The 23,020-nt window shown below is 42.0% G+C and overlaps 1 non-coding gene across 1 annotated transcript; it reads right to left on the bottom strand.

The window, feature by feature from the left end:
• Nucleotides 1–4,261: 4,261 nt before the first annotated feature.
• On the bottom strand, nt 4,262–4,334 carry TRNAG-UCC (transfer RNA glycine (anticodon UCC)). Its single transcript has one exon. It is a non-coding gene; the product is annotated as a tRNA-Gly (tRNA).
• Nucleotides 4,335–23,020: the final 18,686 nt, after the last annotated feature.

Below are 23,020 nucleotides of genomic sequence, written 5' to 3' on the forward strand. Positions count from 1 at the left end.
CTTTCACTTTTACTTCACACTGCTTACTATATACTAGACATTATTTCAGAAGTGTTTTCAAAGTCAAAGTCACTCAGGCATGTCTGACTCTGTGTGACCCCATAAACTGTAGCCCACCAGGCTCCTCTGTCCTTGAGATTTCCCAGGCAAGAATACAGGAATGGGTTGCCATTCCTTTCTCCAGAGGGTCTTCCCAATCCAGGGATTGAACCCAGGTTTCCTGCATTGCAGGCAGATTCTTAACCACCTGAACCAACTATGAGGCAGGTATCATTATTTATGGGATGGGTCCCTTCCCTTAGGTCCTGTAACAAGTAGCATCTTGGAGCATTACAGGCAGTCCTAACAGGCAACAACGTGGGAACCTGGATTTGCTTTGCTCTTTGTTGCCTTCACTAAACTTCTTTAAGATTTGTTATCTCTATTGAAAATCTCCACTATCATTCTTTTATTAACAATAATTGTCTTATACCCAAAATAAAACCTGTTGTCCTGCCATAGTCATAAATACAAATAGTCTTTAGGCAACGAATGGCATAAATAACTACAATGCCATGAAGGAAATAGATACAATGGAATAACCCTAGGTCTGGAGAATCTTTGAAGACTGTGTATGGCGGGGCTGGCCAAATGGATAAAGAGAAGATATTCCAGACAAAAGATAGAGTATGAGTAGGCTACCAAGGTGAGAAAGGACAGGGGGCAGATCACTGGGACTCGGGTTCTTGAGTCAGGTGGAAAATGGGAAAGCAGAGGGAAGAAGGCCAAAGAGATGAGCTGATCACAGGAGAGTCACTGTCAGCCAGGAAGAGGATTTTGAACATTGTTCTGTGAACACTGGGAAGCTGTTGAAGGGTTTTAAGTAGAGAAATGACATGACTAGCTTCCCAGGTGGCTCAGTGGTAAAAAATCTGACTGCCAATACAGGAGCCACAGGAGAGTCAGAAAGATCCCCTGGAGAAGGGAATGGCAACCCACTCTAGTATTCTTGCCTGGAGAATCCCATGGACAGAGGAGCCTGGCAGCCTTACAGTCCATGGGGTTGCAAAGAGTTGGACACAACTGAGCAACTGAGCACAAAGTATCATGTTTACAAGACCCTTATTCATGCTACAGTACAGAGACATAGTAAGATAATTCCATTAAGTCATTGGTTATGAAATCAATATAGAAAACATATTTCATTTCCATTGTACAATATTAACAAGATAGAAAAGGAAACTAGAAAAACCAACCCCCCACACAAGGGAGACTAAAGTTTTATAATAGGAGAAAACAGAAGAAGATAAACCAAAGTGCTAACAGAAGAAATGCTTCCAGAGGTTAAAAAAAAGACTGGAGTCTTTCTAGGTTTCGTTATCTCTCATTTCGTACTTCTTTTAACAATTAATTAGTTGATATTTATAATCTTCAGATGGAAGGAACTCACCCACTGCCAAGCAGGATTTTTGAGAGGGGAAAAAAAAGACCTACGCATCCAACTACCACACAATTGCACTCATCTCACACACTAGTAAAGTAATACTCAAAATTCTCCAAGCCAGGCTTCAGCAATATGTGAACTGTGAACTTCCTGATGTTCAAGCTGGTTTTAGAACAGGCAGAGGAACCAGAGATCAAATTGCCAACATCCGCTGGATCATCAAAAAAGCAAGAGAGTTCCAGAAAAACATCTATTTCTGCTTTATTGACTATGCCAAAGCCTTTGACTGTGTGGATCACAATAAACTGTGGAAAATTCTTCAAGAGATGGGAATACCAGACCACCTGACCTGCCTATTGAGAAACCTGTATGTAGGTCAGGAAGCAACAGTTAGAACTGGACGTGGAACAACAGACTGGTTCCAAATAGGAAAAAGAATACATCAAGGCTGTATATTGTCACCCTGCTTATTTAACTTATATGCAGAGTACATCATGAGAAACACTGGACTGGAAGAAGCACAAACTGGAATCAAGATTGCCGGGAGAAATATCAATAACCTCAGATATGCAGATGACACCACCCTTATGGCAGAAAGTGAAGAGGAACTCAAAAGCCTCTTGATGAAAGTGAAAGTGGAGAGTGAAAAAGTTGGCTCAACATTTAGAAAACTAAGATCATGGCATCCAGTCCCATCACTTCACGTCAAATAGATGGGGAAACAGTGGAAACAGTGGCTGACTTTATTTTGGGGGGCTCCAAAATCACTGCAGATGGTGACTGCAGCCATGAAATTAAAAGACGCTTACTCCCTGGAAGAAAAGTTATGACCAACCTAGACAGCATATTAAAAAACAGAGACATTACTTTGTCAACAAAGTTCCATCTAGTTAAGGCTATGGTTTTTCCAGTAGTCATGTATGGATGTGAGAGTTGGACTGTGAAGAAAGCTGAGTGCTGAAGAATTGATGCTTTTGAACTGTGGTGTTGGAGAAGACTCTTGAGAGTCCCTTGGGCTGCAAGGAGATCCAAGCAGTCCATCATAAAGGAAATCAGTCCTGGGTGTTCATTGGAAGGACTGATGTTGAAGCTGAAACTCCAAAATTTTGGCCACCTGCTGCGAAGAGCTGACTCATTTGAAAAGACCCTGATGTTGGGAAAGATTGAAGAGGAGAAGGGGACGACAGAAGATGAGATGGTTAGATGGTATCACTGACTCAATGGACATGAGTTTGGGTAAACTCTGGGAGTTGGTGATGGACAGGGAGGCCTGGCGTGCTGTGATTCATGGGGTTGCAAAGAGTCGGACACAACTGAGTGACTGAACTGACTGACTGGACACTCTGGTAAAACTCTAGAAATCCAAGGATAACACCTACTAAGGAAGGAGAATCAGATGGGTAGCAGACTTTCCCCCAACAACACCGCATCCTTTGAGGACTTCTTGGGACATAAAGGACAGAAGGACAGATTGCAGCTAAGTGAGGCAAAGAAAAGGAATATACTAGGAGTGTATGTGGTAATTCACAGAATCAAAGGAAACTCGAAAAACTGTCTTCTGGGGGAAGACATATTAGCTCTGATGGTCTCAGCAGGAGATATCCTCTGGACCCCATCACTGACAGGAAGGAGCTATAGCCAAGTGTAGTATTTGTGTCACTCTGCATAAGATGCAAATTCCAAGGGAAAGTTTCTGATTGACCTGGACAGAGAGGGGAGTGGGACATCTTGCATTGAGAGGATACAGTTACTAGAATAGTGAGGATGAATTTCCAGTCAAACCACACATTAATTCATACAGTCAATGCATGTGTATTGAGTCCTTCTATGTGCCAGGCACTGTTCTGTGTGTTGGACAGAAACAGTGAACAAAACAGACAGAGACCCTATTCTCACAGAGCCTACATTCTGGTGTGGAGGGTGGGGATTGACGCAAAATAAAGTCAGCCCCTTGACCTCTTTTCTCCAGTAATGAAATAGAATAAGTTCTGAAGAAGTAGTATCCTTGTCCTTAAACAGTGTTCTTATTATTTTATAAAGACAATTTCTGTTTGCATGCCAAGTCATGTCCAACTCACTCTGACTCTATGGACTGTAGCCCACCAGGCTCCATGGGATTATCCAGGCAAGAATATTGGAGTGGGTAGCCATTCCCTTTCTCCAGGGGATCTTCCCAACCCAGGGATCTGGGTCTCCTGCATAAAAGGTAAATTCTTTACTGTTTAAGCCAACAGGGAAGCCCTCTTTTGGCCACACACTCCTTTAATTCTTACTTCTAGAGAAATCCACCATTACCCCTTGTACTTGAAAGAATATATTCAAGATATGGAAATCATGGTTGACATGAGTTTCCCTCAACTATTTAAAGATGTTATTTCATAACTTCTGGTTCCTATTATAAGCTGTCTGAATAACTCTCATTCCTCTGGAGAGGATCCGTCTTTACTCTCTGGCTGCTAGTAACATGTTCTCTTTGCCTCTGGTGTTCTACAGTTTCACTAATATATGTATAGGTATGGATTTGATTTTGCTTACTCTGCTTGGTATATGCTATCCTTGTATCTGTAGATTTTTGTCTTTTATATGTCCTGGAAAATTTATGGTCATTATCACTTCATTTCAATTTTTTTTTGGCCATACCACATGACATGCAGGGATCTTAGTTCCCCAACCAGGGATCAAAACTCTGCATTGAAAGCACTGAGTCTTAACCACTGGACCACCAAGGAAGTCCCTAGATCTTTCTCTTTTATTCTTATTTATTTATTTATTTATTTTGGCTGCAGTGGGTCTTAATTGTGACATACAGGATCTTTAGCTGTGGCATGTAGCATCTAGTTCCCTGACCAGAGATTGAACCTGGGCCCCCTACATTGGAAGTGCAGAGTCTTAGCCACTGGACCACCAGGGAAGCCCCTGTCTCTTTAAATATTGGTTCTCCTTTATCCTCTCCATTTTCTGTTTCTGGGACTCTGATTTAATGTATATCGTATTTCTCACTCTACATATGTTACCTCTCTCCCTACCATATGTTTCACCACCTTGTCTCTCTGATTTGTATCCTCCATCATGTTATCAGTTCTATCTTCCAGGTTACTCAATCTTTCTTCATTTCTCCCTGGACTTTGCTTAACTTTTTTACTATTGATCTTTAAATTTGAATAATCACACTTTTCATTTCAATAAGTCCAATTTGTTTCTTTTCCAAATGTACCCTAGCATTTCAGATAGTCTCTTGTGAATTGCTTAGCTTTCAGTTCAGTTCAGTTCAGTCACTCAGTCACGTCCGACTCTTTGCGACCCCATGAATTGCAGCACGCCAGGCCTCCCTGTCCATCACCAACTCCCGGAGTTCACTCAAACTCATGTCCATCGAGTCGGTGATGCCATCCAGCCATCTCATCCTCTGTCGTCCCCTTCTCCTCCTGCCCTCAATCCGTCCCAGCATCAGAGTCTTTTCCAATGAGTCAACTCTTCGCATGAGGTGACCAAAGTACTGGAGTTTCAGCTTTAGCATCAGTCCTTCCAAAGAAATCCCAGGGCTGATCTCCTTCAGAATGGACTGGTTGGATCTCCTTGCAGTCCAATCGACTCTCAAGAGTCTTCTCCAAAACCACAGTTCAAAGGCATCAATTCTTTGGCGCTCAGCCTTCTTCACAGTCCAACTCTCACATCCATACATGACCACTGGAAAAACCATAGCAATGACTAGACGGACCTTTGTTGCCAAAGTAATGTCTCTGCTTTTGAATATGCTATCTAGGTTGGTCACAACTTTTCTTCCGAGGAGTAAACGTCTTTTAATTTCATGGCTGCAGTCACCATCTGCAGATTTTGGAGCCCCAAAAAATAAAGTCTGACACTGTTTCCACTGTTTCCCCATCTATTTCCCATGAAGTGATGATGGGACCAGATGCCATGATCTTCGTTTTCTGAATGTTGAGCTTTAAGCCAACTTTTCCACTCTCCTCTTTCACTTTCATCAAGAGGCTTTTTAGTTCCTCTTCACTTTCTGCCATAAAGGTGGTGTCATCTGCATATCTGAGGTTATTTGTATTTCTCCCGGCAATCTTGATTCCAGCTTGTGTTTCTTCCAGTCCAGCGTTTCTCATGATGTACTCTGCATATAAGTTAAATAAGCAGGGTGACAATATACAGCCTTGACGTACTCCTTTTCCTATTTGGAACCAGTCTGTTGTTCCATGTCCAGTTCTAACTGTTGCTTCCTGACCTGCATACAAATTTCTCAAGAGGCAGATCAGGTGGTCTGGTACTCCCATCTCTTTCAGAATTTTCCACAGTTTATTGTGATCCACACAGTCAAAGGCTTTGGCATAGTCAATAAAGCAGAAATGGATGTTTTTCTGGAACTCTCTTGCTTTTTCCTTGATCCAGTGGATATTGGCAATTTGATCTCTGGTTCCTTTGCCTTTTCTAAAACCAGCTTGAAACAATCCATCTTTTATTTTGTAAACATGTTGTAAATATATAAAAAACGTGTATTTTCTGTATATTATCTTCTGGATCTGATAATTTCAATATTTGAAGTCTTTGGAAGTTTAAATCTATTGATTATTTCAGCACAGTGCCTGGTTGACTCAGCCTTGGCTCCCCACAGTTCTGCACTCTGCAAAATGTAATTGAAGCCATTTTGCATTTTTGTTTTGTTTTAAGCAAAAGACAGTCTTCTGCCCTATCCATAATATGAAATTCAGGCTGAATGGAGTCTAAAGATTTTACTTAAGTTTTTGTGTAAATCTCTTGGTTTGAATAAATCCATATATGGTACAATCTTAAGTTAATAAATATTATTTTTATATGCAAAAAAAAATCTGTTTATTATTTCAGCTTACTCTCACTCAAGGCAGAAGAAATCCTGGAGAAAGTTCTGAAAGTGCAAGAAAAAATAACTTCTCAGATAGTGGAAACTCTGGGGATCCAAGAACAGATGAATCTGGGGATAAAATATGGCACAAGAGTTGAAATCTATAGCCTGGGCTTCTACTTGGTGCTGGATAGGCTAGGTTTCAGCACCACAGGACAGGTTGCACTAGGGCCAAACACAGAATCAGCAAAGAGGCGGCCACTGGCTGGTTCTAGCAGAAGTACAATGGGATCATTCTTCTTGGCAAAATAAATTCCCATTTCTATCCAAAAGGTCAATAAAAAGTTTTCAGTGAAATATATATATATATAAAAAAATGAAAACCTCACATTAGTAAATTCCTGCATTTTGAATGCTACACAACAGTAAATAATTATATATAGATGAAATGGAAACATTTCTAGGAATACTGTATGTCAATTAATAAAACTCACACATAATAGGAATAAGCCCTGAACAGATGATAACCACAGAAGAAATCTAAATGACAATGAAAAATCTACACCTAAAAAAGGCACTAGACAGAGAAAAACTTCTGAGTAAGCTCTACTGGTGTTTCAAAGACCACATTACTCCAAGGAGACCTTTAAACACATGTAAGTATAAAAATTTATTCTTTTGTTCTATGAAGCCAGCAAAATCCAGACAGCTCCTAAACTGGCTAGCTCTCCAAAGAAAATTTCAGACACATTTCACTTGCAAATATATGCCAATATAGGACTTCCCTGGTGGTCCAGTGGTTAAGACTTCATGTTTCCACTGCAGGGGGCACGTGTTTGATCCTTGGTCAGGGAACTTCCACAAGCCATATGGTGCTGCCAAAAACAAATATACGCCAATATACACAAAAGTTTATTGAGAGACAGGCTCTGTGGAACTCTTGTGTTTCCACACATCTTGCAAACAGAGGTAATAACTGCCCTTTTGTTCCAGGCTATGATTTCAAGGATGCTTGTATAGTCAAAACCCTGGAAGACAGTGATAGAACCTCCAGCTGGAATAGAGGGGAAATTGCTTACTGTATGATAAAAATGATGTCTCTCTCCAGTGTCTTTTCTTGTTGTTGTTCAGTCGCTAAGTCATGTCTGACTCTGACTCCTTGAACTGTAGCTCGCTGAGCTGCTCTGCCCATGGGGTTCTCCAGGTAAGAATACTGGAGTGGGTTGCCATTTCCTTCTCCAGGGGATCTTCCCGGACCAGGGATTGAACCCATGTCTCATGCATTGGTAGGCAGATTGTTTACCACTGAGCCACCAGGGAAGCTTGTCTTTGCTTACTTCTCTATATAAAAGATTCAGGTTCCTAAACCCTGGAGTTCTTCAAATGTGATATAATCCTGCTGGCTGTATAGCACCTGCCTGTATTGTGGGATTTATGGAGCAAGGGAAACCAATGGAAACTTGATGCTTATGCTGTTTGTTGTGCTGTGAATAATAAAGTTGTCTGTCTTTGACCCAAGGTCTTGTGTATTCTGTTAGTTTATATGATACTATGGTTAACTTCCTAGCTTGCAAGTACGCATAAAAAAAAATCTCTTAACTTTCACAGTTCTCAATAAAGTCTGAAACTATTATAACTATTATCAGGTTGAATTCAATGGGTGAAAAGATCATATATCATGGAAAATAGGGTTTATTCTAGTTGTTCAAAGATGATTCATCATTAGGAAATCTGTTAACATAATCGACTGTATTAAAAGAACAAGAAAATGAAGTATATGCTGAAAAATTGTTCATTAAAATTTATTACTTATTTCTTATTAAAATTAAATAAAACAATGAACATCATTAAAACCATTACTAAGCTAGGAATAGAAAAAAAACATTGCTTAATTTAAGAAAATGTTTTTATAAGGAACAAACAACAGCACTTTCAAAGCATTCCCATTAAAGACAGGAACAAGGCAGAACTTTACACTATTACCTATACTTTTCAACATTGAGCTAGAGCTAACTAGGCAGTAAGAATAATGAACAAGAGGAATAAATAATTGAGAAAGAACAGAGATTTGCCATTTTGCAGTTGGGTAATATTATCCTCTAAAAAATGCAAGAGAATCATCTAAAGAACTATTAAGATATTTCAGAAACACAATCATGATCAGATATAAGATTTATATACAAAAATCCATGGCTTTCCTTTATAGAATCAATAATCAATTAGAAAATATAAATGAAAAAATATTTCATGCTAAATAGCAATAAAATCTATAAAATTTCTAGGTATAAGTTTAACAAGGAAAAGGCAAGCTCCATGTTACATATACAGATTTTTTTAACAATTCCTAAAATCTCACTGAATGTCATAAAAAGAAAAACATGCTCTTGAATAGGAAAACAATATATAATGATGTCACTGTCCCCCCAAACAATTAGTAAATATAATTTAATACCACTTGATGTTCCCAAGGAATTTTTAATGTAACTGAAGAATTTTAGGGACTTCCCTGGCAGTCTAGGGGTTGACTTCCACACTTCTATCATAGGGCGCTTGGGTTCAATCCCTGGCAGGAAATTAAGATCCCATATGCCAAGAAGCCAAAAAAAAAAAAAAAGAAAGAAAGAAAGAAAAATTCCAGCACTTATCTGGAGCAGAAAATAATGTATGAGACAATTCTGGAAAAAGAAAAAATACATATGTGTGCATCTTCCTCCCCTTATTAGCTATTAAGATATAGCATTTACAAAATTTAAAACAGCATGTATCAGTGCATGAAAACACGGTGGCTCTAGGAGACAGTCTTCAGATTTCATTAAGGAACCCACCTACATTTAGAATATTCTGAAGGCATTTTAAATCAGTGGAAAAAGGAAAACACACTAAAAGAGTTAGAGCACTTGGAACCCATGAAGAAAATGTAAATTTAAACTCTTATTACATTTTACTATAATTTTCTTCTTTTATTTCCCTGCCCTTTGCTTATCCAGTTCTTTTGATTACTCTCTAGGTCTTTTTCATCTTCTGCAAAATGAAAAGTTTAATATTTATTTACTCTCTCATGGGGTCTCATCTTTGCTTCCTGACAACTCGTCTGGAACCTGCTAAGTTCGTCTGTCCATAGAATTTTCCAGGCAAGAATGCTAAAGTTGATTGTTATTTCCTACTCCAGGGAATCTTTTCAGCCCAGGGATTGAACCCAAGTCTCTTAGGTCTCTTGCCTTGGCAAGTGGATTTTCTACCAACTGCACCAACTAGGAATCCCCAAGTAGGCTCAATTCTTTATCGGCTTCTGACTTCAACTTGTCAGTCTTCAAGGGAGAGAAGACCCTTTTCTCTCTGGCTTCTCTCTGCCCTCTGCTAACTGTTGGTAACTGCTTCTTGTCAGAACAGTGAACTCCCAGCCCTGATTGCCTGCCAGGTTTTGCTTGGAAAAAGGAGTGCACAGTTTGGTTTGCTTTTGAAGCTTTAAACATTTCTACAACAGGAACAAGTAGACAACACCCAATCAACCAACTAAACAAAATTGCCTAACTTCTGGCAGAGCTAGGCAGAGAAGGTCACAGGGGTGATCACACCAATTCAGAGCCTGAAGGGAACCGCTTCACTGTGAGCTCAGCCTCACCTGGGCCCAGACATCAGTTCAGCCTCCTACGCAGGGCTGCCTTGATTCCCCTTCTCTTTCTGATTACACCAGAGTCACAAGTGTCCTAGCCTGCAGATAGAGACAGAATGTGCCCTTGAACTCCACCCTAAAGCACAGGAATTTGAGCTTGGGGCTAATGTCTCGCTTTTTAATATGCTGCCTACGTTGGTCATAACTTTCCTTCCAAGGAGTAAGCGTCTTTTCATTTCATGGCTGCAATCACCATCTGCAGTGATTTTGGAGCCCCACAAAAATAAAGTCAGCCAGTTTCCCCATCTATTTGCCATAAAGTGATGGGACCAGATGCCATGATCTTAGTTTTCTGAATGTTGAGCTTTAAGCCAACTTTTTCACTCTCTTCTTTCACTTTCATCAAGAGGCTCTTTAGTTCTTCTTCACTTTCTCCCATAAGGGTGGTGTCATCTGCATATCTGAGGTTATTGATATTTCAAAAAGCAGAGACGTTACTTTGCCAACAAAGGTCCATCTAGTCAAGGCTGTGGTTTTTCCAGTGGTCATGTATCGATGTGAGAGTTGGACTATAAAGAAAGCTGAGCGCCAAAGAATTGATGTTTTGGAACTGTGGTGTTGGAGAAGACTCTTGAGAGTCCCTTGGACTGCAAGGAGATCCAACCAGTCCATCCTAAAGGAGATCAGTCCTGGGTGTTCATTGGAAGGACTGATGTTGAAGCTGAAACTCCAATATTTTGGCCACTTGATGCGAAGAGCTGACTCATTTGAAAAGACCCTGATGCTGGGAAAGATTGAGGGCAGAAGAAAAAGGGGACAACAGAGGATGAGGTGGTTGGATGGCATCACCAGCTCAATGGACATGGGTTTGGGTAAACTCTGGGAGTTGGTGATGGACAGGGAGGACTGGTATGCTGCAGGTTCATGGGGTTGCAAACAGTGGGACACGACTGAGTGACTGAATTGAACTGAACTCTAGAAGCAACTTCCAGTAAATCTGTGTGCTCTTTGGTTGGGAGGAAGCCCTATCACTGATGCTCTCTGGGCTTTGTCACCGTATTTTTCCCCTCTCCTAGACTCTCAATCTCTTTGTTGTTCACTCACTAAGTCTTACCCGACTGTATGCAATCCCACGGACTGCAGCATGCCAGGCTTCCCTGTCCTTCACTATCTTCTGGAGTTTGCTCAAACTCATGTCCATTGAGTAGGTGATGCCAACCAACCATCTCATCCTCTGTTACCCCCTTCTCCTCCTGCCCTCAGTCTTTCCCAGCATCAGAGTGGAAGCCCTTTTTTATTCACTCTCTATCCAGAGCCTTCTTGTCATTGATGATGTCACTCCCATATGAGGCAAAATTCTCTCTTCTTTTTCTAGTTTGGCCCTTAAGGGTACAGTAAAGGCTGCTGCTAGCCCAGACACCCCAAGATTGGAGCTATGTCTGTTCTAAGTACCAGGGCTGAATCTCCAGGACTTGGTTGGAATTTCCTAAGATTTGCAAATTCTCCCTGTAGAAAACTCCATTCTCTGACATTGAAGGTATGTTTTCTGGCATCTCGTTTGGAGGACTGCCCAAGCAGATAAAAATCTTTTTCCAAAGTACCCTAAAGCAGTGTTTCATTCCAACCACATGCAGTCCATGATAAAGAGGGTAAGGGGCTTTCATTCCTCAGTGCTCTTGGGCTGGAGAAAGGACTTCTCTCAGCCTGACCTCTCCAAGCACATTTTCAGGGCATCCTCACCCTGTGTAAGATGTGGGTTGGCAATATCCAGTGTAGAGCCACTATAGACACCCCTTGAGAGATCTGGTGTTGGGAAACAATTTCAAGGTCCAGATTTTAAAGCTGCCTTGTAAGCTACCTTTAAATCTGTGTTCTGTTTTATCCATTCTTGGAAAGTCTAATCACTGAAAAAGAGGGTGAATGAAGTGTTAGTCACTCAGTCATGTCTCTTTGTGATCCCATGAACTGTAGCCCACCAGGCTCCTCTGTCCATGGGATTTCCCAGGCAAGAATACTGGAGTGGCTTGCTATTTCCTTCTCCAGGGGATCTTCCCAGCCCAGGGACCAAACCCTTGTCTCTTGCATCTCCTGCATTGCAGGCATATTATTTCATCACTGTGCCACCTGGGAAACACATTCTTGGTAACAGTAATCACTGCGTAAGACAGAATCCTAGCAAAAGAGTTCAAGTAACATTGGAAACGGGCATCTGATTGTCAGAGTCCGAAGACTGGAACAGAAGCTCAGAATATCTGGAAGAAAGGATTTGTGACCCAGCAATTTGGGACAAGGGCTTCTTTGAGGCTCAACGGTGAAGAATCCACATGCCAGTGCATGAGACATGGGTTCGATCTCCCGTAGGAGGAAATGGCAACCCACTCCAGTATTCTTGCCTGGGAAATCCCATGGACAGAGGAGCCTGGTAGGCTACAGTCCATGGGTTCGCAAAGAGTCAGATATGACTTGACTAACCGAGAGCAAGTTGGGACACGGACCCCTATACAGATCTGAGGAGCTCTCATCTTCCTCACTCTAAAAGGCTCTCTCCAAAAAAGATTAAGGGGCAGAATAGACCTAGATCAGGAGTCAGCAACCTACAGCCCTTGGACTAAATCCCACCTAAGGCCTGCTTTTGTGCAGACCCTGAAAAGTTTTTTCTTTGTTAAATATTGGGGGAAATCAGAAGAATCCTCTTTTATGACACATGAAAATTATATGAAATTCAAATTTCAGCATAAATAAAGTTTTATTGGAATACAGCTCCTCCCATTCATTTGCATATTATCCCAGGCTGCTTTTAGGCAGCCACTGCAGAGCTGAGTAGTGGACATAGACAATGTGACCCTCCAAGCCTAACATGTTTAATCTCTGACACTTTACAGAAAAAGCGTGCTCACTACTAGTTAAGATCATAGATAAATAAAGCCCTTGATTTGACATTGCTGTTGCTGTTGTTTGGTCATTAAGTCACATCCAACTTTTTGATCCTATAGACTGTAGCCTGCCAGGCTCCTCTGTCTATGGAATTCTCCAGGCTAGAATCCTGTTTAATGGGTCGCCATGTCCTTCTCCAGGGGATATTTCCGACCCAGAGACTGAACCCGTCTCCTGCACTAGCAGGCAGATTCTTTACTGCTGAGCCAAATTGAAGCATAGTAGTTTTACTCAATTCTTTGTCAGTTAAAATCAATGTCTTCTTTTCCTCTTTCTCCTTTTTCTCTTCTTCTTATTTTGGGGAATATAATAATGAAGTGGCCAGAGCAGCCATGGTCAAGGGTAGTCTTCGCTTTTGAGCATTTTTTTGCCATTTCTTTAAGCTGCTTTTAAAATTTTGTGGGAATGCTCTTAGTTACTTTTTTTCCCCCAGAAAGTTTTCTTTAATATCTATGCTAAATAAATAGCATTTGCACACAAGACAAAGCCACCAAAGACTTTTGCAAGAATCTAAAGTGTATGAAATTCAAGGTAAACATACCAAGGTGCATCAATTATTTCAAATTCTAAAATCAAGCATCTGCATATAAGTAGTTACCTGTTACTTTTGTTATTTTCATTTTTTTTAATATGCCAAAACTTTAGTGTATCTCAAAGTGTAAGAAAGTATAATGGCTATTCTTTCTCCATTAAAGTACAACTCATTAATTCCACAGATAACCTCCTGGTGGCTCAGATGGCAAAGAATCTGCCTGCAATGCAGGAGACTTGGGTTCAATCCCTGGTCAGGAAGATCCCCTGGAGAAGGAAATAACAACCCACTCCAGCATTCTTGCCTGGAGAATCCCATGGACAGAGACTGCTGGGCTAGAGTCCTTGGGATCGCAAATAGTCAGACATGACTGAGCAGCTAACACTACTCCTACTACCTCCTGCTGCTGCTGCTGCTGCTAAGTCGCTTCAGTCGTGTCGCCCATCAGGTTCCCCCGTCCCTGGGATTCTCCAGGCAAGAACACTGGAGTGGGTTGCCATTTCCTTCTCCAATGCATGAAAGTGAAAAGTGAAAGTGAAGTCGCTCACTCGTGTCCAACTCTTTGCTACCCCATGGACTGCAGCCTACCAGGCTCCTCCGTCCATGGGATTTTCCAGGCAAGGGTACTGGAAGGGGGTGCCATCGCCTTCTCCGTACTACCTCCTAAGAGCTGGATTTTGTGCTGGCATTCAGATTCAATGGCCATTGTCACTGGTCCCTGTCCTCAAGGACTTTAAGAAAAGACAGGCCAGTGAATGAGCATTGACAAATTCACCATCTATTTTTAAAAATATTTATTTCATCCATTTGGTCGCACCATGTCTTAGTTTAGGCATGCAGGATCTTTTTTTTCAGTTGTGGCACTTGAACTCTTAGTTGCAGCATGTGGGATCTATTTTCCTGACCAAGGATCGAACCCCGGCCTCCTGCATGGGGAGCCCAGAGTCTTAGCCACTGGACCAGCAGGGAAGTCCCTATCTTTCTTAGTTACTGTTAAAAGGAAAATGTGAAGCCTGTGAAACAGTGACAGAGGCAGCACTCAGGGACTCGCTCAGTTCCCCATGCAGGCACCAGTGCCACCTAATCGTTTGCCCCACACAAAAGGTGGATCAGAGAAAAATCACTTCTTTATTCTTCTCCTTTACATCATCTCCCCCGCACCTGGGGAGTCTGGATGCAGGGAGACCGAGTACAACACGCATCTGATGATGGGTTGCACCAAAGCACACCAAGATCTAAATCCTTCCCAGATTTATGGAGATTTTCCATAGCTTAACTAGATTTCTAATTGTCCTGCCACCTGTACTGAAATGTACAGTGTGTGTTAATCTCAAATTCTTTTCTGTTTCCATAATCTTGATAAAGTTTCCTGCACTCAAACAGTAAATCCAATTTGGTCCAGGGGTTTTAAAGAGGGAGCCAAATTCACTTTTATGCTTTTCAGCATAAAGGGTTCATTGGAGGTATTTGGGCAATGCAAAGGCCTGCACAATTTCTCCTTTCTCTCTCCTTCCCTATGCTTTGCTTCCAGGCTGAAAGCCTGAGTTCATGTGTCTGTTGTCTCATTGCAAGGTTCCTATCATTTCAGAGGAGTTTAGAAAGAAATGGTGAAGGGTTTCCATATATTCAGCACACTAAGGGCTCTTCTCCCTACAAACTGTTTATTTGGAGATGACAGTTCCCAAACGCCCTTGTTTATTTCCCATGGACATTGATATAGAATAAAAAGACAAGGACTTGTTTCCACAACCATTCTTCTGGACATTTTTTGAAAATACGTATTTTAAAATTTTTATTATTTATTTTTTGCTGAAGCTGAAGCTCCAATAATTTGGCCATCTGATGCAAAGAGCTAGCTGATTAGAAAAAACCCTGTGGCTGGTAAAGATTGACGGCAGGAAGAGAAGGGGGCAACAGAGGATGAGATAGTTGGATGGGATCACCGACTTAATGGACGTGAGTTTGCTCAAACTCTGGGAGATAGTGAAGGACAGGGAAGCCTGGCGTGCTGCAGTCCATGTGACAGTCCATGTCACAGAGAGTCGGACATGACTGAGCAACTGAACAACAACCAGGTATTTTTTGCTGCACTGGGTCATTGTTGCTAGGCACAGGCTTTCTCTAGTTGAGGGAGCAGGGGCTCTTCTCTAATTGTGGTGCATGGGCTTCTCATTGCGGTGGCTTCTGCTGTTTCAGAGCACAGGCTCTAGGGCATGTGGCTTAGGTGCCCTGTGGCATGTGGACTCTTCCTAGATCAGGGATCAAACCTGTGTCCCCTGCATTGGCAGGCAGACACTTAACCACTGGACCACCAGCGAAGTCCTAGACATTTTTTAATGTTTGCCCTGTGTCTAGCGAAATCCTAGACATTTTTAAAAATTTTCCCATATCTGAGTTTGTCCTGTGACTTTAGGCAAATTGGTTTAACAGCTCTTCCCTCAAATGTGAAATTAGAATAAGATGGTCTCTGCCCTGCTACTTCCTAGGGCTGTTTTCAGGAAGTAAATGGGATGAAATATGTAGCTGTCTCTGAAAAAGGAAGCACTTTGTGGGAGTGTTCAACCCACTTCAAAAGAAGAAAACTGATTTTCTGAATGTCCCTTCTTTGTCCTGAATTCCCCATACACAAAATTAAGGACAGTTTTGTTTTTTTTTTTCTCTTTAATTGAAGATCTTGAGTTCTGTCCTTTGGTAAGCTGTTTGACCTAGCTTCAGTTTCTTCATCGGGAAAGTTTCATCTTAAAAACCAAAATTATATGTATGGATACAGAAAATAATCTGCTTGTAATTCAGTAGACAAGGGTTCAATCCCTGAGTCAGTAAGATCCCCTGGAGAAGGGAATGGCTACCCACTCAAATATTCTTGCCTGGGGAAGTCCATGAACAGAGGAGCCTGGCGGGCTATATAGTTCATGGGATTGCAAAGAGTTAGACACGACTGAGCAATTAACACTTTTACTTTTAGTAAGATGTTATCATTAGAGGAAGCTGAGGGCAAGGTACATGGATCTCCCTGCACCATTTTCTCAACTTTCTGTGAGTCTAAATTACTACCCCCCCAAAAAAAATTAAATTATATATAAAGCTCTTGACACAATGCCTGACATATTTTAGAAACTTATATATGGTAGGTTAAAAAATTAAGTGGACAGGTCAAAGTTTTTTGTGTCATAAGAATTATATAAACTTGAACTTAATTATTAGTAGTATTATTTGATATTATTATCTAACATCATAATAACTAATAGTATTTGTAGAATATTTACTATGTACTGGACAATTATCTTAATATTATATTATTTAACTCTGACAATATCCTTAGGTAGTAGTTACAATTACCACCCCCAGTTTTACAGATGAGAAACCTGGGGCATGGAGAGGTTAGGTAATTGATCTAAACTCAGAGTTTAGAAATTGAGAAGTCAAAATGCAAACTCAAGCAGTATGATTGTAGAATTCTTATTCAAAGAAAATATCATTATTTAGGCATCTGGGAAACTTTAGCCGAGACGAAGCCCCAGGTGGGAAGCCTACATCCTTGTGCTCTCATTTTTCTCTTTTCTTCCAGGATGCTCCCTGGAGGACTGTGTTAGGTGAAATTGGAAATATTCCCTGGAGGTTTATGGCACCCCACTCCGGTATTCTTGCCTGGAGAATCCCATGGACAAAGGAGCCTGTCGGGCTACAGTCCACAGGGTAGCAAAGAGTTAGTCATGACTGAAGTAACTTAGCTCTCATGCAAGAACTCCCCTGCCTCCAATAATTTACTTCTCCCAATACTCTAGCTGGTAGAAATTCCACTGATGGGGAATTGTCTGAATTATAGTGGTCATTTGCAAATGGGCTTGCCCGATTAAAAATGCACCTTCCCTACCACAGGACCCAGTACCCACACCTGGGCATATATCTAGAAAAAACCATAATTCCCAAAGATATCTTCACCCCAGTGTTCATCACAACATTATTCACAATAGCCAAGGCATAGAAGCAAACTAAATGTCCATCAAAAGAGGAATGGATAAAGAAGATGTGGTTCACATATACAGTGTAGTATTACTCAGTCATAAAAAGGAACAAAATTGTGCCATTTGTAGAGATGTGGATGGACCTATAGACTGTCATACAGAGAAGTAAATCAGAAAAACAGATATTGTATTTTACTGTATATATGTGGAATATAGAAAAATGGTACTGCTGCTGCTGCTGCTGCTAAGTCGCTTCAGTCGTGTCTGACTCTGTGCGACCCCATAGACGGCAGCCCACCAGGCTCCCCCGTCTCTGGGATTCTCCAGGCAAGAACACTGGAGTGGGTTGCCATTTCCTTCTCCAATGCATGAAAGTGAAAAGTGAAAGTGAAGTCGCTCAGTCGTATCCGACTCTTAGTGACCCCATGGACTGCAGGCTATCAGGCTCCTCTGTCCATAGGATTTTCCAGGCAAGAGTACTGGAGTGGGGTGCCATAGAAAAATGGTACAGACAAACCTAATTGCAAAACAGAAATGGAGACACAGACATGGAAACAAATGGACACTAAGTCGGGAAGGGGAGTGGTGAGATGAATTGGGAGACTGGGATTGACATATATGCATTCTTTATACTATGTACAAAGTAGATAACTAATGAGAACCTACTGTTCAGCACAGGGAGCTCTACTCATGCTATATGGTGACCTAAATGGGAAGAAAATACAAATAAGAAGGGATATATGTATACATATAATTGATTCACTTTGCTGTACAGCTAAAATTAACAAAACACTGTAAAGCAACTATACTCCAAAATTTTTTTTTTTTAATTGCATCTTCCCTGGCCTCTGTGCTAAAGGGCCACATTCAGTGGTCTGGGCTAGGATTCCAGAACCTGTATTTTTAAAAGAATCTACAGATGGATTCTTCATGCTTGTGCTCATGCTCAGTGATGTCTGACTCTCTGTGACACCATGGACTGTAACCCACCTGGCTCCTCTGTCCATGGAGTTTTCCAGGCAAGAATACTGGAGATGGTTGCCATTTCCTCCTCCAGGGGATCTTTCCTACCCAGGGATCAAAACTACATCTTTTTGATCTCCTGCATTGGCAGGCAGATCCTTTACCACTGAGCCATCTGGGATGAAGCCAAGATGAAGCCACCTGGGATGAATCCATATGGATTATCATTAGCCAAATTTGGGGGAAAATGACTTAAGATTGTATTTTCCAGAGATATCTAATATAAAGCATATGGTGGTTTGGATGAGCAGAGTTTGCAATAAGGGATAAATATTTCATCAGGGACACTCAGACAAAAGTGGATTTGGGAGCAGCTGGTCTTGGGTTCTGATCCTGATTTTCTGCTTTTGAATTCTGTGGTCACTTACTTTCTGTTTTCTCATCTTTGAAATGGAGACAATTCAACCCATCTCACAGGGGAGCTATGATGATTCACCTTAATGTCATAGAAAGTATACTTTGTATATTATTATTGTTGTTATTTCTCTGAGCCACAGTCAGCTCCTGGTCTTGTTTTTGCTGACTGTATAGAGCTTCTCCATCTTTGGCTGCAAAGAATATAATCAATCTGATTTTGGTGTTGACCATCTAGTGATGTCCATGTATAGAGTCTTCTTTTGTGTTGTTAGAAGAGAGTGTTTGTTATGACCAGTGCATTTTCTTGGTAAAACTCTATCAGTCTTTGCCCTGCTTCATTCTGTATTCCAAGGCCAAATTTGCCTGTTACTCCAGGTGTTTCTTGACTTCCTACTTTTGCATTCCAGTCCCCTGTAATGAAAAGGACATCTTTTTTGGGTGTTAGTTCTAAAAGGTCTTGTAGGTCTTCATAGAACCATTCAACTTCAGCTTCTTCAGCGTCACTGGTTGGGGCATAGACTAGGATTACTGTGATATTGAATGGTTTGCCTTGGAAACGAACAGAGATCATTCTGTCGTTTTTGTGATTGCATCCAAGTACTGCATTTTGGACTCTTTTGTTGACCATGATGGCCACTCCATTTCTTCTGAGGGATTCCTGCCCGCAGTAGTAGATATAATGGTCATCTGAGTTAAATTCACCCATTCCAATCCATTTCAGTTCGCTGATTCCTAGAATGTCGACATTCACTCTTGCCATCTCTTGTTTGACCACTTCCAATTTGCCTTGATTCATGGACCTGACATTCCAGGTTCCTATACAATATTGCTCTTTACAGCATCGGACCTTGCTTCTATCACCAGTCACATCCACAGCTGGGTATTGTTTTTGCTTTGGCTCCATCCCTTCATTCTTTCTGGAGTTATTTCTCCACTGATCTCCAGTAGCATATTGGGCACCTACTGACCTGGGAAGTTTCTCTTTCAGTATCCTATCATTTTGCCTTTTCATACTGATCATGGGGGTTCTCAAGGCAAGAATACTGAAGTGGTTTGCCATTCCCTTCTCCAGTGGACCACATTCTGTCAAATCTCTCCACCATGACCCACCCGTCTTGGGTTGCCCCACGGGCATGGCTTAACTTATCGTCTAGTACCACAGCAGTCAGACACAATTTAGTGACTGAACAGCAGCAAACCACATAAATGAGCTTCCCAGCTGGCTTAGTGGTAAAGATTCTGCCTGCCAATGCAGGAGATGCAAGAGCTGCAGGAGACATGGGCTTGATCCCTGGATCAGGAAGATCCCCTGGAGGAGGAAATGGCAACCCACTCCAGAATTCTTGCCTGGAGAATCCCATGGACAGAGGAGCCTGGTGGGCTGCAGTCCACAGAGGGTGCAAAGAGTTGGACACAACTGAGCACGCATGCACAACATAAATAGGACTGATTTATCAGCCAGTCACCTTGGAGGATAGAAAGTCAGACCATGGGAAATTTCAATAGTATGGTCAGTTTTGATTAAATGGAAGCAGATTTCCAGAGACAGAGCAACACACTGGAGGGTCTTGGGCAGGTAAAAATTTATCCCTTAGGAAAGCAGCTCTAACAAGATTTGTCTCTTTAAAAAGCCAACAGTAGTCAGCAGAGGAGTTGATGATGAACAATCACAAGTTTATTACCACTATTGAAAGAAACCCTGGAATGAACGAATCGAGCCCACTGATCTTTGGGAGTAATGATTGCTGTTGTTCAGTCTCTAAGTCATGTCCAACTCTTTGTGACCTCATGGGCTGCAGCACATCAGGCTTCCTTGTCCTTCACCATCTCCCAGAGTTTGATCAAACTAATATCCATTGAGTTGGTGATGCCATCCAACCATCTCATCCTCTGTCATCCCCTTGTCCTCCTGCCTGCAATCTTTCCCAGCATCAGGGTCTTATCCAATGAGTCGGCTCTTCAAATCAGGTGGCTAAAGTCTTTGCATAAAAAAGACTGGCTTTTTCATCAACCTATGGTGCCAGAAATTATTCTACCCTTCAGGACAGACCTGGACTTTTGCCTTCATGTGTGAGGTCTCATCATTATAGACCTTGATAAGATACACCATCATGATATCAAGGTTCTTCCCATCTAGCAATTGAGCATGACTAGAATAGATGTCCTGACCACTCCTCTTAATCACATGTAGATGTACACATATATAACAAAGATCTCGTATCCTCTCATGGAGTCTCTCTGGAGATAAATCAGTCGGCCCAGGTAAGAAGTTTAATGACCATTTAAAGCTTTATTAAAGCTTCCCTGGTAGCTAAGTCGGTAAAGAATCTGCCTGCAATGCAGGAGATCTCAGTTTGATTCCTGGGTCAGGAAGATCCCCTGAGAAAGGATAGGCTACCCACTCCAGTATTCTTGGGTTTCCCTGGTGGCTCAGCTGGTAAAGAAGCCACCTAAAATGCGGGAGACCTGGGTTTGATTCCTGGATTAGGAAGATGCCCTGGGAAAGAGAAAGGCTACCTACTCCAGTATTCTGGCCTGGAGAATTCCATGGGCTGTATAAGTCCATGGGGTCGCAAAGAGTCGGACACCACTGAACAATTTTCACTTTCACAAAGCTTTATTGACTGACTTCCCTTGTAACTCAGTTGGTAAAGATTCTGCCTGCAATGAAGGTGACCTGGGTTCAATTCCTGCATTGGGAAGACTCCCTGAAGAAGGAAATAAGAAAATTTCTTTTCTAAATTTATTTCATATTTTATTAATTGAAGCTAAATTCATGAGAATTAAATAAGGGAAACTCAGAGTTTCAAAATTTGGGCAGCTTTGTATATCTTAAGATCCATGGAGCTAATGCTTTGGGGGCTGCCATTCATTTGGAAAATAAAATAATTATATTGGGCAACTGGGTAACAAAGGGGCCATACAAGAATGTTCCACAAGTACCCACCTTCCAACACAAAGGTCTTGCCTATAGTTGTGTGCTAGAATTGTCTGAGAAATTAATAGGAGATGTCCTGACCTTGCTGTAAGGTTTTGAGAAGGAGGCTTAGGCTGGGAAGCTTCTAGACCCAGCATTTCTAAAAAGCACTTCCCCCCAGCTAGTGATTCAGATGCATGCCAGAATTTGAGAACCGCTGTGCTAGCTGTGCTAGCGGATTTCATGGCTTTTTTTCCCCAGAAGAACTTGACATTATCCGAGCCAGCAGCTGGTCCAGCTCCCTCTAGATCTCCTCCAGCTTCTCTTAATCCCATGCCAGGTGTGTGTCAGTTCATCCTCTGGCCATTCGATACTATGCCCTGGGCAAACACCTTGGTTGGTCCAGTTCCTTGCTTGGGAGGGTGACCTGAACCTTTTTCTTCCTGAAGGATCTGAGCCAATAGCAGACCTGCATGCACTTGGTCTATTGTAGTTTTCCACTGAATTTTACCATAGCTTACAGGAGAGAGAAGGCAATGGCAACCCACTCTAGTATTTTTGCCTAGAAAATCCCATGGATGGAGGAGCCTGGTAGGCTGCAGTCCATGGGGTCGCTAAGAGTCGGACACAACTGAGCGCCTTCACTTTCACTTTTCACTTTCATGCGTTGGAGAAGGAGATGGCAACCCACTCCAGTGTTCTTGCCTGGAGAATCCCAGGGACGGGGGAGCCTGGTGAGCTGCCGTCTATGGGGTCACACAGAGTCGGACACAACTGAAGCAACTTAGCAGCAGCAGCAACAGGAGTTCTAAGAGGACCCCAGGGAACCCCTGCATTCCAGAAATATACTCCCTGACCTCCACTGTGTGACTGCAGCCTAATTATCTCTTGAGAGTCAGGATCAGTCACCCCAAACACTACAGTGACCTCTTCGCCTGTTGATTCACTGGAGGGATGGGGCAATGTGGCCAGGTGGCCATCCCAGCTTCCTCTTCAGTGGCCTCCCCAGTTGTGCCCCTGTGGGACAGCTCCCCGCCCCCCGACCTTGGTGACTGAGACCTCTCCACCAGCAGGGCACGGAGATGTGAAGGCAGGAAGCCAAATGCTGGCTGTGGATCTGCAGGGCTAACAGTGAGAGGAACCACTCATGTCCTTGCCCCGTGGTCCATGGCCAACGGATCCCGGAGGAACAACAGTGTATGTAGGTCACTGATTTATAGCACACATGGCTCAAACCCTGCCAGGTATTGCCACCCATTTGATGGCATACGTAACTGAGTCCTGAAAAGGCCATCAACTATTGTATAAAGGCTTTGCTTTAGGACAATAAGAAACATGATAAGAGAAATGAACTCTGTGATCCTAAGTCCATTGTTCTCATTTGCTATAAAAGAAACTCCTTGGTCAGAAGAAATGCTATGTGAATAAAGG

This window comes from Bos indicus, chromosome 11 (genome assembly GCF_029378745.1).
Source record: "Bos indicus isolate NIAB-ARS_2022 breed Sahiwal x Tharparkar chromosome 11, NIAB-ARS_B.indTharparkar_mat_pri_1.0, whole genome shotgun sequence".
Classification (NCBI taxonomy): Eukaryota; Metazoa; Chordata; class Mammalia; order Artiodactyla; family Bovidae; genus Bos; species Bos indicus.